General features: G+C 32.3%; 1 protein-coding gene and 1 non-coding gene across 2 annotated transcripts in view; one reads left to right on the top strand and one right to left on the bottom strand.

The window, feature by feature from the left end:
• Malrd1 (MAM and LDL receptor class A domain containing 1) overlaps positions 1-12,737 on the top strand; it is a 658,798-nt gene that overhangs the window by 217,250 nt on the left and 428,811 nt on the right. The gene's annotated exons all lie outside the window — the stretch shown is intronic.
• Positions 10,547-10,650, bottom strand: LOC114087230 (U6 spliceosomal RNA). Its single transcript, XR_003581768.2, has one exon. It is a non-coding gene; the product is annotated as a U6 spliceosomal RNA (small nuclear RNA).

Raw genomic sequence — 12,737 nt, 5'->3', positions numbered from 1 at the left:
GAAGCAATAAAAGGTATAGAAAAGGCCTGGTAGGGGAGGGATATGAAGGGAAATTTTCACTGTGGAGTTGAGTCATAGGGTATTAGCATGTGTATTTTTCATCATGAAAATGAAATGATGTAAGCTAAATTGAATGAAATTCTAAATGACATTATATATATATAATCAATCTCCATAATTTAATGGACTAGCTTTTGTACATCTGAAATGAACTCTGAGATGTAAAGTTAGCATTGCATTTTTATTTTTATTTTTTTGTTGCTTTTGGGAGAGTGGCACCATTCCACACAGTTAGTTCTTCTAATACTTTATATGAATTAGAAAAGTTGTCTCTTCTGTTATAGCTAAGCAGATGCTGCACAGGACTTGATGCATGGATTCTTCTTGCATCCTGCTCAGCAGGGCCCACGTGAGGATGCCAGGCCTTGTGTTTTCCTAAGATGGCAATCATGAAATGAGAACAACTATCAAATATAATCCAATGAAATGACAAAGCAAAATTCATTGGATGAAGTTATCATCAGTTGCAGTTTCTAAGTCCTCTTGAGATTGGGGTTGGATGAGTTTTATGTTTCCTGTAAATTATGCAATGAGAGATAAAATTTTATGGAAAAAAGGTTTTTTTCTTAGTATTTTTGGGGAAAAAAAACCATAATCTAGTTTAAAAAATAAAAACAGACCCAAAATGAGTTTGTGCTCATTCATGATCCAGCAACTATTAGGAAAGTTGGCAAAAATAGTAGTTCTTCTCAGCTGAATTTTTTTTTAATTACTGTTTGCACATTACTGAATCAATATATTTAGATCATCCAGCATCTGAGTTTATATAGTTCATTCAAGTTTAAATATGCTGAGAGTACTGTAAATTTGGCAGAGTTGTAATTTCATATGATCTCAGAATCTTGTACTCAGACTTCCAAAATCAATTTAATTGACTAATTCTTTCAGTCCAGGCAATGTTACTGTAATATTAAATATGTTGGTTCATAGCTAAGCACCATAAGCTTTATGATCATTTCTATCACATAGAAAAAGCATTTGTTTAGCCCAATTTATTTATTTCTACTGCTGGAGGCCTAAAGAGAGTACAATTTTATGTCCTTAATCCTAAAATCCATTTCATTTGACTAAATGTCCATCATGTGGTTGGTAAGATTTCGTAGGAGGAAGAAATCTCCCCCTTAGGAAAAACTTAGTTCTCCATAGTTCATAGTTCACATAGAATGATGATATCTATTAGAAAACCTGTGCATAGTTAGTGATTTCTGATTATGAGCATCATAGAATATTTGGAAAAAATTTCTCAAGATGTAGATCAAGGACCATAGAAAATTTACACACACATGCACATGTACGCATGCGTGCCTGTACACATATACACACACACACACACAAATGAAAAATGTACATATACACACTCTGTCTCTATATATCCACACATTAATGCAGATTTTGAAACACTTGGATAAAAATCTCTGGGAACAGAGCAGGGAATCTATTTTTACTACCATTCCTAGATGGTGTGAGAACACGCCGATCCTTAGGGATTTCTGTGGCGGGAAGTGGGCAAGGCATGCTTAAAAAGAGTAGCTTTCCTGCCTCCTGATTCCAGTTTTGATCAGAGTAGCTTCATTTTTCTATAAGTCAGTGACTGATTTTTTTTTAAGAACAAAATGTTTCAGAAAAAAAATAAATGCTCCAGGGTAGCTGCATTAAAACATAAAATCAAAGTTATATATTGAAAAGTAAGTATTACAATTGAGAAATAGGTGGGGAAAAATGATTTAGCCTGAATGGACCTAAAAACAAAATTTTATATCACTCTCAAGCTTTTCTCATTCATTGTATGATACCCAATGTGTTTTCTCAAACTTCTTTCCTATATATTTTCTTATTTCTATAGATCCAAATTAAATGACATTGTCTTTTTTTTTAACTGAAACTAAAACAAACATACAAATTTTATTGATTACCTGGCAATGACAGATAGTTTAACTATTTGGGATTTCAGAGCTAGATTACATGTTGTTGAAAAACTTTATTTGATGATTTATCATTCAAAATTTTTAGGCAAATGGATTACAATTTCTTAAACATGTTTCTTATTTGACAAGCACAGAAGTATTCAGATTTTTCTTTGTTTTACATAATGCTAATCATTATTTCTAAGGTGAAAATGAGAATAGTCTCACTGTTGCAAGTGTACCTACATCCCTATCTATATTGTATGTTTGTACAATCTTGACATCATAAACTAAAAGACAGGTAAAACTGCAAACTGTATCTGTGTGATATAATTCTGAATATCATTATCTATCTAGTATTGGATGTTAATATGGATAAAAGCTTCAATAAACTGATAATAGTGTAATATTTTCTCCTCTGTTAGAATAACAATTTTTAAAACTTTAGTCCCTTAGAGATTATTACTATATTTACTCTCTGCTTAGAGCCTTCTTTAGTAAGAAAATAAGCCACTATTTTATAGATCAGTTAAATGCCTTTATATTCTCTCAACAAAATGTCTAAGAAATCAAAAATTTTTAATTGAAACTAACAGTTATATACCAGTTTTTGTTAATAGGTTTACTGCAATAAATATAAAAGTTCAAATCATCAAATACAAATTAAGTGTAGACATTTTCTTTTAACTGCTTTAATCATTGCTAGCAAGTGGCATTCTGACTAAACTACCACAGACTGAATGTAAAGTATGATTATACCTCTGGGAAACAAGAATAAAAATGCCATTATTTTAGACTAACCTGGATTTAAGAACATATTTTATACATTTTTACACATATCAGTTATTCATTTTTAATGAAGTGATTAAATTATAAGTTTTAATTGTATTAAAAATTTCTTAACTTGTAAGGAGTTTTAAAAAATGGGTGCATACTTTCTAAAATAACAACATATGTAGAAAGTGATTAAGTAGCATGTTTGCTATAGAAGGTAAAGTTTAAGAAGATATTCATAATATATGACTTTATGTTGTGTTGCTAAAAATATAGCCTCTCTTGAGTATATAACAAAATTATAACTTTAATATTATAGTCACATTGCATTAAAAAATTAAAAGGTTAGTTTTATTGTATCAATTTTTAAAATGCTTTTCCTTTGACTCCATCAATACGATGTGAATTTAGTCTAGGTCATAGATAAAATTGTTATAGTTGTACAGATTTTGGAGAAAAAACATTCCTCAACTACAGAAAGGTAAATTTCCTTTACCTTAACTATCTGTAGTGAGACAAGAATTTGAAAGTATGAACCTGCTGTATCTCATATAAATCATTTTTATACCATCGGTGTGATCTTCTGACATAGTGATTGATTTATACATCAGTTACTCAAACCAATGTTCTTTATTGCCCCTAAGGTTCATAGGTCTTCACGACTAGCTGTACAGTTCATTCTTACATTAAGCATTTGTTTCCTGAGCCACCGAGAAGAGAAGGCTTCATTAGACATGGAGCCAGCATGTATATGAATAGCCATTGTAATACTCAGTAGAAAGTCCTTCTTGTTCCAAGAATAGACCCTTCAGGCAACAACCAATAGTGGGTACATGCTTACTTGTATGTCTATCTTAAATAGTATGTACTTTGGATTTTATTACACATTAAGTAAAATAATGTCATGGTTAAAGACCAGGTACTGATTCCTTTAATAAATTCTTAATTCCTATGTTGCTAAAATCATTTTATTTTACCAAAAAAAAAAAAAGAGAAAGAAATTCATTTTCACTGTTTGAAAATATTTAAATATAGGTAAGAAAGAAAAACAATGAAAACACCTATAATCCTAATATCATGACATAAGCATTGTATATATGTGCAAATATATTTTCAATAAAAATGTTTATAATGACTATATTATTTTCTAATCTTCTTTTAATTCTATATATGATTTGCAATTCACTATTTACCAATATTTTTAATGGGCCAATAATATTTCATTAAGTGAAATATTAACTATATTTCTGTAATAAATATAAAAAGACCAATTTTAATCACTTTTCAATGAATAACATATGGCTTAGCCCACTTCTTAGATTATATACTGAGAGGAAAGAAAAGAGAGGAAGTACAATTTTTATTTTAATTATCATTCATATTTTAATACTTCTGAATCAAAAGTTTATAATGTACCATTTTTGCTAGCAGTATATGACAGTGTCTATTTTTCTGTTAGATTTGCCAACACTGGTGTATTTCAATATGTTTCACATTTTCTAATTTGATAGATTAAAACAGCATCCAATTGTGTATTTTTAAATTTCTTGATACTAATGATGCTGTTTTTGTTCTTTTCTTTGTACCTTTTCTAACTGTATTTTTGAGACTGTGTTTCCCTTTTGTGTTCCCTATCTTGGTTTGAAGTATATAGTGCTCATGTTTTTTCTCATGGATTTATAAAATCTTGTAAGGAACTCATGTAATTTTATAAATCTATTATGAAAAAGATTTTCCCCAAGTTTTCATTGGCCTTTTGTTATCATTTGTCCTATTTTCTCTTGTCTAAAAGTTCCTAAGTTACTCACCATTATGTCTGCTAACTTTATTCTTTATCATTTATCATTGTTGTGCTTAGAAACACATTCTCACTCTAAGTATAAATAAAATTTGCCTTCAGTTTCTACTGTGTTTCTATAGTTTCAATTATGACTTAAATTCACCTGATAATTTCATATGGTAAAATGGTATGGGAAAAGAATCTCATTTGGGTTAATAATAAGCCAGTTGATGTAATATGTTTTTAACATTTAGCGCATTATAGTTATATATAATAGGTTCATTTTTGCATTACAAATTGTTGCATTACAAATTCTAATCGTGAACTGTTGCATTACAGTTGTATATAAAATTATAATAGATTGTGATATATTTATACATGCACATAACATAATTTGGTCAACTTTATTCCCCAATACTTTGTTTCCCTCCTGTCCTTCCTCCACCTTGGTCTTCTGCTTCTATTCAACTGCCCTCTATTCTATTTTTGTCTCTATTCTATTTGTGTGAAATCCCCTTTTAAACATCCTTTCTTCTCTCTGTATTCTGCATATGAGAGAGCATTTGGCCCTTGACTTTGAGAGTCTACTATATTTCACTTAGTATGATATTCTCTAGGTCCATTTATTGACATGATTTAATTCTTCATGGCCAAATAGCAATACACTGTGTATATGTGTCATATTTTCTTTATCCATTCATTAATTGATGGGCTTTTAGGCTGGTTCTATAACTTGTCCATTGTGGATTGTGATGCTATCAACATTGGTATGCATGTATTACTATAATATGCTGATTTTAGTTCTTTTGGTTAAATATCAAGGACTGAGATACCTGGGTCATATGGTGACCTCGTCTTTTTTTTTTTTTAATTTTTTTTTGGATTTTTTTTTATTGGTTGTTCAAAACATTACAAAGCTCTGATATATCATCTTTCATACATTTGACTCAATTGGGTCATGAACTCCCATTTTTACCCCAAATACAAATTGCAGAATCACATCGGTTACACACTCACATTTTTACATAATGGCATATTAGTGACTGTTGTATTCTGCTACTTTTCCTGTCCTCTACTATCCCCCCTCCCCTCCCCTCCCATCTTCGCTCTCTACCTCATCTGCTGTTGTTCAATTCTCTCCCTTGTTCACCCCCCTTTCCCCTCACAACCTCTTATATGTAATTTTGTGTAACATTGAGGGTCTCCTACCATTTCCATATGCTTTCCCTTCTCTCTCCCTTTCTCTCCCCCCACTCGTCTTTGTTTAATGTTAATCTTTTCCTCATGCTCTTCCTTCCTGTTCTGTTCTTAGTTGCTCTCTTTATATCAAAGAAGACATTTGGCATTTGTTTTTTAAGGATTGGCTAGCTTTGCTTAGCATAATCTGCTCTAATGCCATCCATTTCCCTGCAAATTCTATGATTTTGTCATTTTTTAGTGCTGCGTAATACTCCATTGTGTATAGATGCCACATTTTTTTTATCCATTCATCTATTGAAGGGCATCTAGGTTGGTTCCACAGTCTAGCTATTGTGAATTGTGCCGCTATGATCATTGATATGGCAGTATCCCTATAGTACGCTCTTTTAAGATCCTCAGGGAATAGTCCGAGAAGAAGAATCTCATAGTGCTTTCGAAAGTGGTTGTACTAATTTGCAGTTTCATCAATAATGTATAAGTGTACCTTTTACCCCACATTCTTGCCAGCAATTATTCTAATTTGTATTGTTGTCGATTGTTATTCTGACTGGGGTGAGATGAAATTTCAATGTAGTTTTGATTTGTATTTCCATGATTAGTAAGAATGCTGAATATCTTTTTTCTTCATGTATTTGTTAGCTACTTGTATTTTTTTCTTTTGAGAAATGTCTCTTAAGATCTTTTGCCTATTTATTAAGTGTGTTATGAGGGGTGTGTGTGTGTGTGTGTGTGTGTGTGTGTGTTAAGTTTTTTGAGTTCCTTATATATTTGGGTTGGTAATTCCCTATTGGAGGAATAGCTGGCCATGATTTTCTGCCATTCTGTAGGTTCTCACTTCATGTTCCTAATTGTTTCCTTCATGTGTAGAAGCTCTTTAATTTAATGCTATCCAACTTATTCATTCTTGGTTTTATTTATTGAGCTTTAGGCATCTTATTAAGAAGTTACTGCCTGCTTCAATGTGTTGGAGTGTTGCCCCTGTGTTTTCTTCTAGCAGTTTCACTGTTTTTGCTCTGATTCCTAAATCTTCAATCCACTTTGAGTTGATTTTTGTGCCGAATGAGAAGTAGGGATCTAGTTTCGTTCTTTATATATGGCTATCCAGTTTTCCCAGAACCATTTGTTCAAAAGGCTATCTTTTCAAAGGGCATCAAGGCACACACCTATAATTACAGAGATCTGGGAGTCTGAAGCCGAAGCATTGAAAGTTTAAAGCCATCCTCATTGGGGTCCTAAGCATCTTAGTGGAGAGATCCTATCTCAAAATAGACTGGGGATGTAGCTCAGGGATCAAGTGCCCCTGGGTTTCATCCTCAATACCAATAAACAAACAAACAAACAAATAAATAAATAATCCAAACAAAAAAACAACAAAAAAAGAAAAAAAGGCTATCTTTTCTCCAACTTGTGCTTTTTTTAAATTTATTTTTTAGTTGTAGTTGGACACAATACCTTTATTTTATTTACTTGTTTTTATGTGGTGCTGAGGATCAAACCCAGGGCCTTGCATGTGTCAGGCGAGTGCTCTACGACTGAGCCACAACCCCAGCCCCCAGCTTGTGCTTTTATCATCTTTGTGAAGCATCAGATAATTGTATTTACATGGATTTTTCTCTGTGCCTTCTAGTCTATTCCATTAGCTTTCATATCTGTTTGTCTGTTTTTATGCTGATAGCATGCTGTTTTTGTTACTGTTTCTCCATAGTACAAATTAAAATCAAATAATATGATGCCTCCAGCCTCATTCATGTTGCTCAGGACTGCTTTGGCTATTCTGGATCTTTTATTTTTCCACATAAAGTTTAGGACTAATTTTTTTTCTATTTATGTGAAGAACGTTATTGGTATTTTGATGGGCACTTCATTGAATTTGGAGATTGCCTTTGGTGGTTTGGCCATTTTGATGATACTAATTCTCTGTATCCATGATCATGATAGGTCTTTCCATCTCTAAGGTCTTCTTCAATTTCTTTCTTCAGTATTTTATAATTGTCATTGTAAAGGTCTTTCATCTCCTTAGTTAGATTTATTTCCTAGTATTTTTTTTTTGAAAAAATATTTGTTTTAGTTGTAGACAGATACAACACCTTTATTTTATTTATTTATATGTGGTGCTAAGGATTGAATCCAGTGCCTCACATGTGCTAGGCGGGCACTCTACCACTGAGCTATAACCCCAGACCCCCAAAGTAATTTTTTGAGGCTATTGTGAATGGAACAGTTTACTTGATTTCTTGCTCAGTGGATTCATTATTGGAGTATGGGAGAGCTATTGATTATTTTGTGCTGCTCTTGTATTTTGCAAATTTGCTGAACTTGTTCATCAGTTCAAGAAGTCTTCTGGTGGATACTTTGGATATTCTAAATATAGGGTCTTGTCAATAACACACAGAGATAACTTGACTTCTTCTTTTCCACTGTATTTCTTTAATTTTCTTCTAATTCCTTATGGCTCTGGCTAGTTTCAAGATCTACGCTGAAGAGAATAGGATATCTCTATCGATCAGGAGTCAGACAAGGATATCTACTCTTAGATATCCTTGTCTGACTCCTGATTGTAGAGGAAATGCTTTCAGTTTGTCTCTATCAAGGGTTTGTCATATATGGTCTTTATGGTATTTAAGTATGTTCCTCCCAGTTTCTTCAGCATTTTTAACATGAATGGGGGTAAATTTCATCAAAGGCTTTTTCCTCTATTGAGATGATCAAGTGATTTTTGTCCTTGATACCTTTTATGTGATAAATAACATTTATTTATTAACATATATTTTAAAATCTTGCATTCCTGGGATAAAACCAACTTGACGGTTTTTAACCTTTTGGATATAATTTGCTAATATTTTATTAAGGATTTTTGATATATGTAAATTAAGGATTTTGGTCTGTACTTTTTTTGTGTGTGATGTAGCTTTACATGGTTTTGGTATCAAGGTGATACTGGCTTCATAGAATGAATTTGGGAGTATTCCCTCCCTTTGTATTTCAATTCTTAGTCTTTTGAAGAATTGCCATAATTTGCAGAGAATATGTGTTAGTTCTTCTTTAAAACTCTTGAAGAACTTAACTGAGCATCCATTTTGGTCCTGGATTTATCTTTGTTGGAAGATTTCTATTATTACTTTAATTATGTTGTTTGCTATTGGTTTGGTTAAACATTCTATATCTTTTTGGTTCAATTTCAGTAGGACATAACAGTCTAGAAATTTGTCAATATTTTCTATTTTTTTCTAATTTATTTGAATATACATTTTCAAAATAGTCCATGATGATCTTCTGTATTTCAGAAATGTCTGTGATGATATCTCCTTTTTATCTCTTAGTTTATTGATTTGAATTTTCTCTTTCTTTTGGTTAGTTTGGACAAGGATTTATCAATATTGTTTATCTTTTCAAAGAACCAAGCCTGTTGCACTTTTCCTTTGTATTTTTTTTCTCAATTTCATTGGTTTTGGCTCTGATCTTAATTATTTGGACCTAGTCTTAATTATTTCCTTCTTTATAGGGCCATGAGGTATAGCATTAGATTTTATTGAAGATATTTCTTTCTTTTCTTTTAATATAGACACAATACTGTTAACTTTCCAATTAGAACTTACTTCACAGTATCCAAAGATTTGGGTACATTGTATCACTATTCTCATTTGATTATAGAAATTGTAAAATTTCTATTCTCACCTCTTCTATGATCCACCCCTCGTTTAAAAAAGTATTTTTCAATCTTTATATGTGTAGGTGGTTTCTATAATTTTCTTACTGTCAATTTCTAATTTCATTCCATTATGGCCTGATAAGATGCATAGAATTAATTTTTGTATTTGCTCAGACTGGCTTTGTGATGTTGAATATGGTCTGTTTTTCAAAAGGTCCTGAATCTGTTGAGAAGAAAGTGGATTCAACTGTTTGAGATGAAATAGTCTAGAGATATCTGTTAAGTCCATTAAATGTATAGTGTTATTTAGGTTGGAAGTATTTTTATTGATTTTTACATCTGGATGACCTATCTATTGGTGAGAGGGGTGTGTTAAAATCACCCAGTATTATTGTACTGCGATCTATTTGAGATATAATGTCAAGAAGTGTTTGTTTTATGTAGCTAGATGCCCTGACAGTTGGGGCATGGATATTTGCTATTGCTATATCTTCTTGTTGGATTATTCCCTTTACCATTATTCCCTTTATATGTATTGACCATTTTTATCTCTTCCAGTTAACTTTTTTCTTGAAATCTGCTTGTCAGAGATGAGAATAGCTACTCCAGCTTGTTTTAGGACTCCATTCACGTAGAATATATTTTTCCACCCTTTTACTTTCGGCTTGAAGATATCTTTGCCTATATGGTAATTCTCTTGCAAACAGGATATAGTTGAAACTATTTTTAAAATCTATTCTGCAAATCTTTTCTTTCAAGTGCTTAGATCACTTCTGGTCAGTGTTATTATGAATAAATGTTCGTTATTTTCTGTCATATTTTTTTTCTTATACTTAATTTGGTCCTAATTTTAATTTAACTGCTATCCTAGAGAGTCATCCATTTGAGACCTCTATGGTTTGTTTTCTAGTTCTTCTGTGTGTAACATATCATTAAATATATTTGTAGTGCTACCTCAGTGGTCATTAATTCTTTTAGTTTATCCTCATCATTGAAAGTGTCTACCTCTTCTTTGAAAGAAGAAAGATAGCTTTGATGGGTATAGGAATTGTGGCTGGCAATTATTTTCTTTCAGAGCTTGGATGATCTCATTCTAAGCCCTTCTTTATTTCAGAGTCTTAGTTCAGAATTCAAACATTATTCTTATTAATTTACTTTTAAGTGTGACTTCACATTTAGAAAAACATGGACAACTTTTCATGAATTGATGTGATCCTTGCACAGGGGCCATTGTAATCTTCTTTATATTTCAGCGTTTGTATTTGTGCTGCTAAAGTGAACACTGATTTAATATTTTTTAACAGATGCAATTATACTTAATTGTTTCTTGTTACCTCTATGTGGTAAAAATCTCCATACCAATCCTTAAATCTTTCTGTTATTCACATTTATTGATAAGAATGTTCTGTATCATCTGTCAAAAACAAAGGCCTGACAGGTGGCTAGGAATATCCTTTTACATTGCTTGTTTTATTAAATCACACATCAGCTTGATTGTCCACCCAGCAGCAAATTTTGAAGCTTTATCCTCTAACCTGCCTTACAAGTCTGCTTCAGCGTGGCCACTCTTTTCTTCAGGGACAATTAGTTATCTCCATCTTTCAGGATTTGCCTTGCCATGACTTCAAGGACCAAATTTTTTTTTTGTCATTTTAAAACTGAAAAAAGACCAAACATAATATTCAGGGTTACTTTTACCCAACTAAATGTCGATATTCCTACTCTGATTTGGTATCTTATTTTGTAAGAATATTTCCAGTCTCAGGTATCCCACTTCCTTTAGGTTTTAGGTTTCTCTACCTAGGCTCCTGTAGACTTGAAAGTAATACCTTTAAACTCAGCCATGTGGTCATCATCTCCTAATTCCTTCTCAGATTGGGTCATTTTGGGGAACCAAAAGTTTTGTCTGCAAGTGATATTGTAAAATTTCATTGCTTGTAAAAGTTTTATTTTGCTTCTATAAGAAATTATCACAGACTTGGTGGCTTGAAACAGTGGAAGTGTGTTTTGCCCCAACTCTGAAGACAAAAGTCTGAAATCAGAATTAATAGATCAGAATCAATGTGCTGGCAAGGCTGTACCTCATACAAAAGATACAGAGGAGAATCTCTTCCTTGGTTTTTCCATTTTGGTGGCCACTGGTATTCCTTGATTGAAGGTAGCTATATTCCTTCCATTTCTGTGTACTCTGTTTTATCATCACATTTGTGATTGCCTCTAGGGTATACACAGAAAACATAGGACAATCATACCATCCCCAAATTGCTCATTAAATCACATCTGAATAGGCTTTGACATATAAAGTAACAGTTATAGGTTTCAAGTATTAGGACCTTATGTCTTTGGCGACCATCGCCTAGCTTATTATAGTGCTCAATTTCTAGAATTAAATAACACTAGGTTTATTCTCTAACCTGCCTTACAAGTCTGCTTAAATAGCATCTCCAGAACTCATTAGCTGCATTGACTTCAATGATGATGCAGATTCTCTGAATTTTAAATTCATTATCTGAAAAAAAAAATGAGCATAAGAGTACAGACCTTAATGCTTATTGTCAGCTGTAAAAAAAAAATACCCTGCAAACTCACTATCAAAGAACATGTCTCATAACACAGTGTTAAAGGTTAGTTATTACTTTGGGATATAATTTTGAAAAGATATTGAATTAAATTGCAGAGAACCTTAAATATTCTGCTAAAGAGTATAATATGGAAAAAGAAGCTGTTGCTGGATGTGAATCATAAGATGAATAGAAATGAATTAAAGATATTTTTTTCTCGTGTTTACCTGTAGGTAAGATTGAGAAAGAAAGAAAAAAAATTGTGGAAATTATTGAGTGGAGTTAATGTGAGTGAACTAGGGAGAAAGAAAATCTTTGGAAAACAAGAAATTTTTATGTCTCTTTTTACCACAGTCTCCAAGAGAGTTAAGGGAAAGTCTGTCTGTCTCTCTCTCTCTCTCTCTCTCTCTCTCTCTCTCTCTCTCTCTTTTAACCATTATAGTCTTGGTACCTAACCAAACAAATTCTGTTTTCTCTACGAATATCTGTTAATGAACTATTTAAAATCCATTTTAAGTTTTTGGTATTGGTGTCCAAATCAGCAGAAGGAATTTAGTATCAAAAGATTGTGCATTGGTCAGGTTTTGGTCAAGTAAACAGGCACCAATCTTAGGAATTCTAGTCAGGAAAAGATTTTAAATGCAGGGGATTAAGGTGTTTTCAAAGTCTTTGAAAGGGTTGGGAAAGCAATGTCAAAGAGACTGCCAAGAATCTCAGAAAATTGAAAGGATGGCAGGGAACTGTTTATGATCTCATTTCTAGAAGCAACTGAATGGGGAATCTAAAGACTGCCTAGAAATGGCTACAAG

This window comes from Marmota flaviventris, chromosome 12, assembly GCF_047511675.1.
Source record: "Marmota flaviventris isolate mMarFla1 chromosome 12, mMarFla1.hap1, whole genome shotgun sequence".
NCBI classification, from domain to species: Eukaryota; Metazoa; Chordata; class Mammalia; order Rodentia; family Sciuridae; genus Marmota; species Marmota flaviventris.
This window is presented reverse-complemented; position numbering and strand designations above follow the sequence as displayed.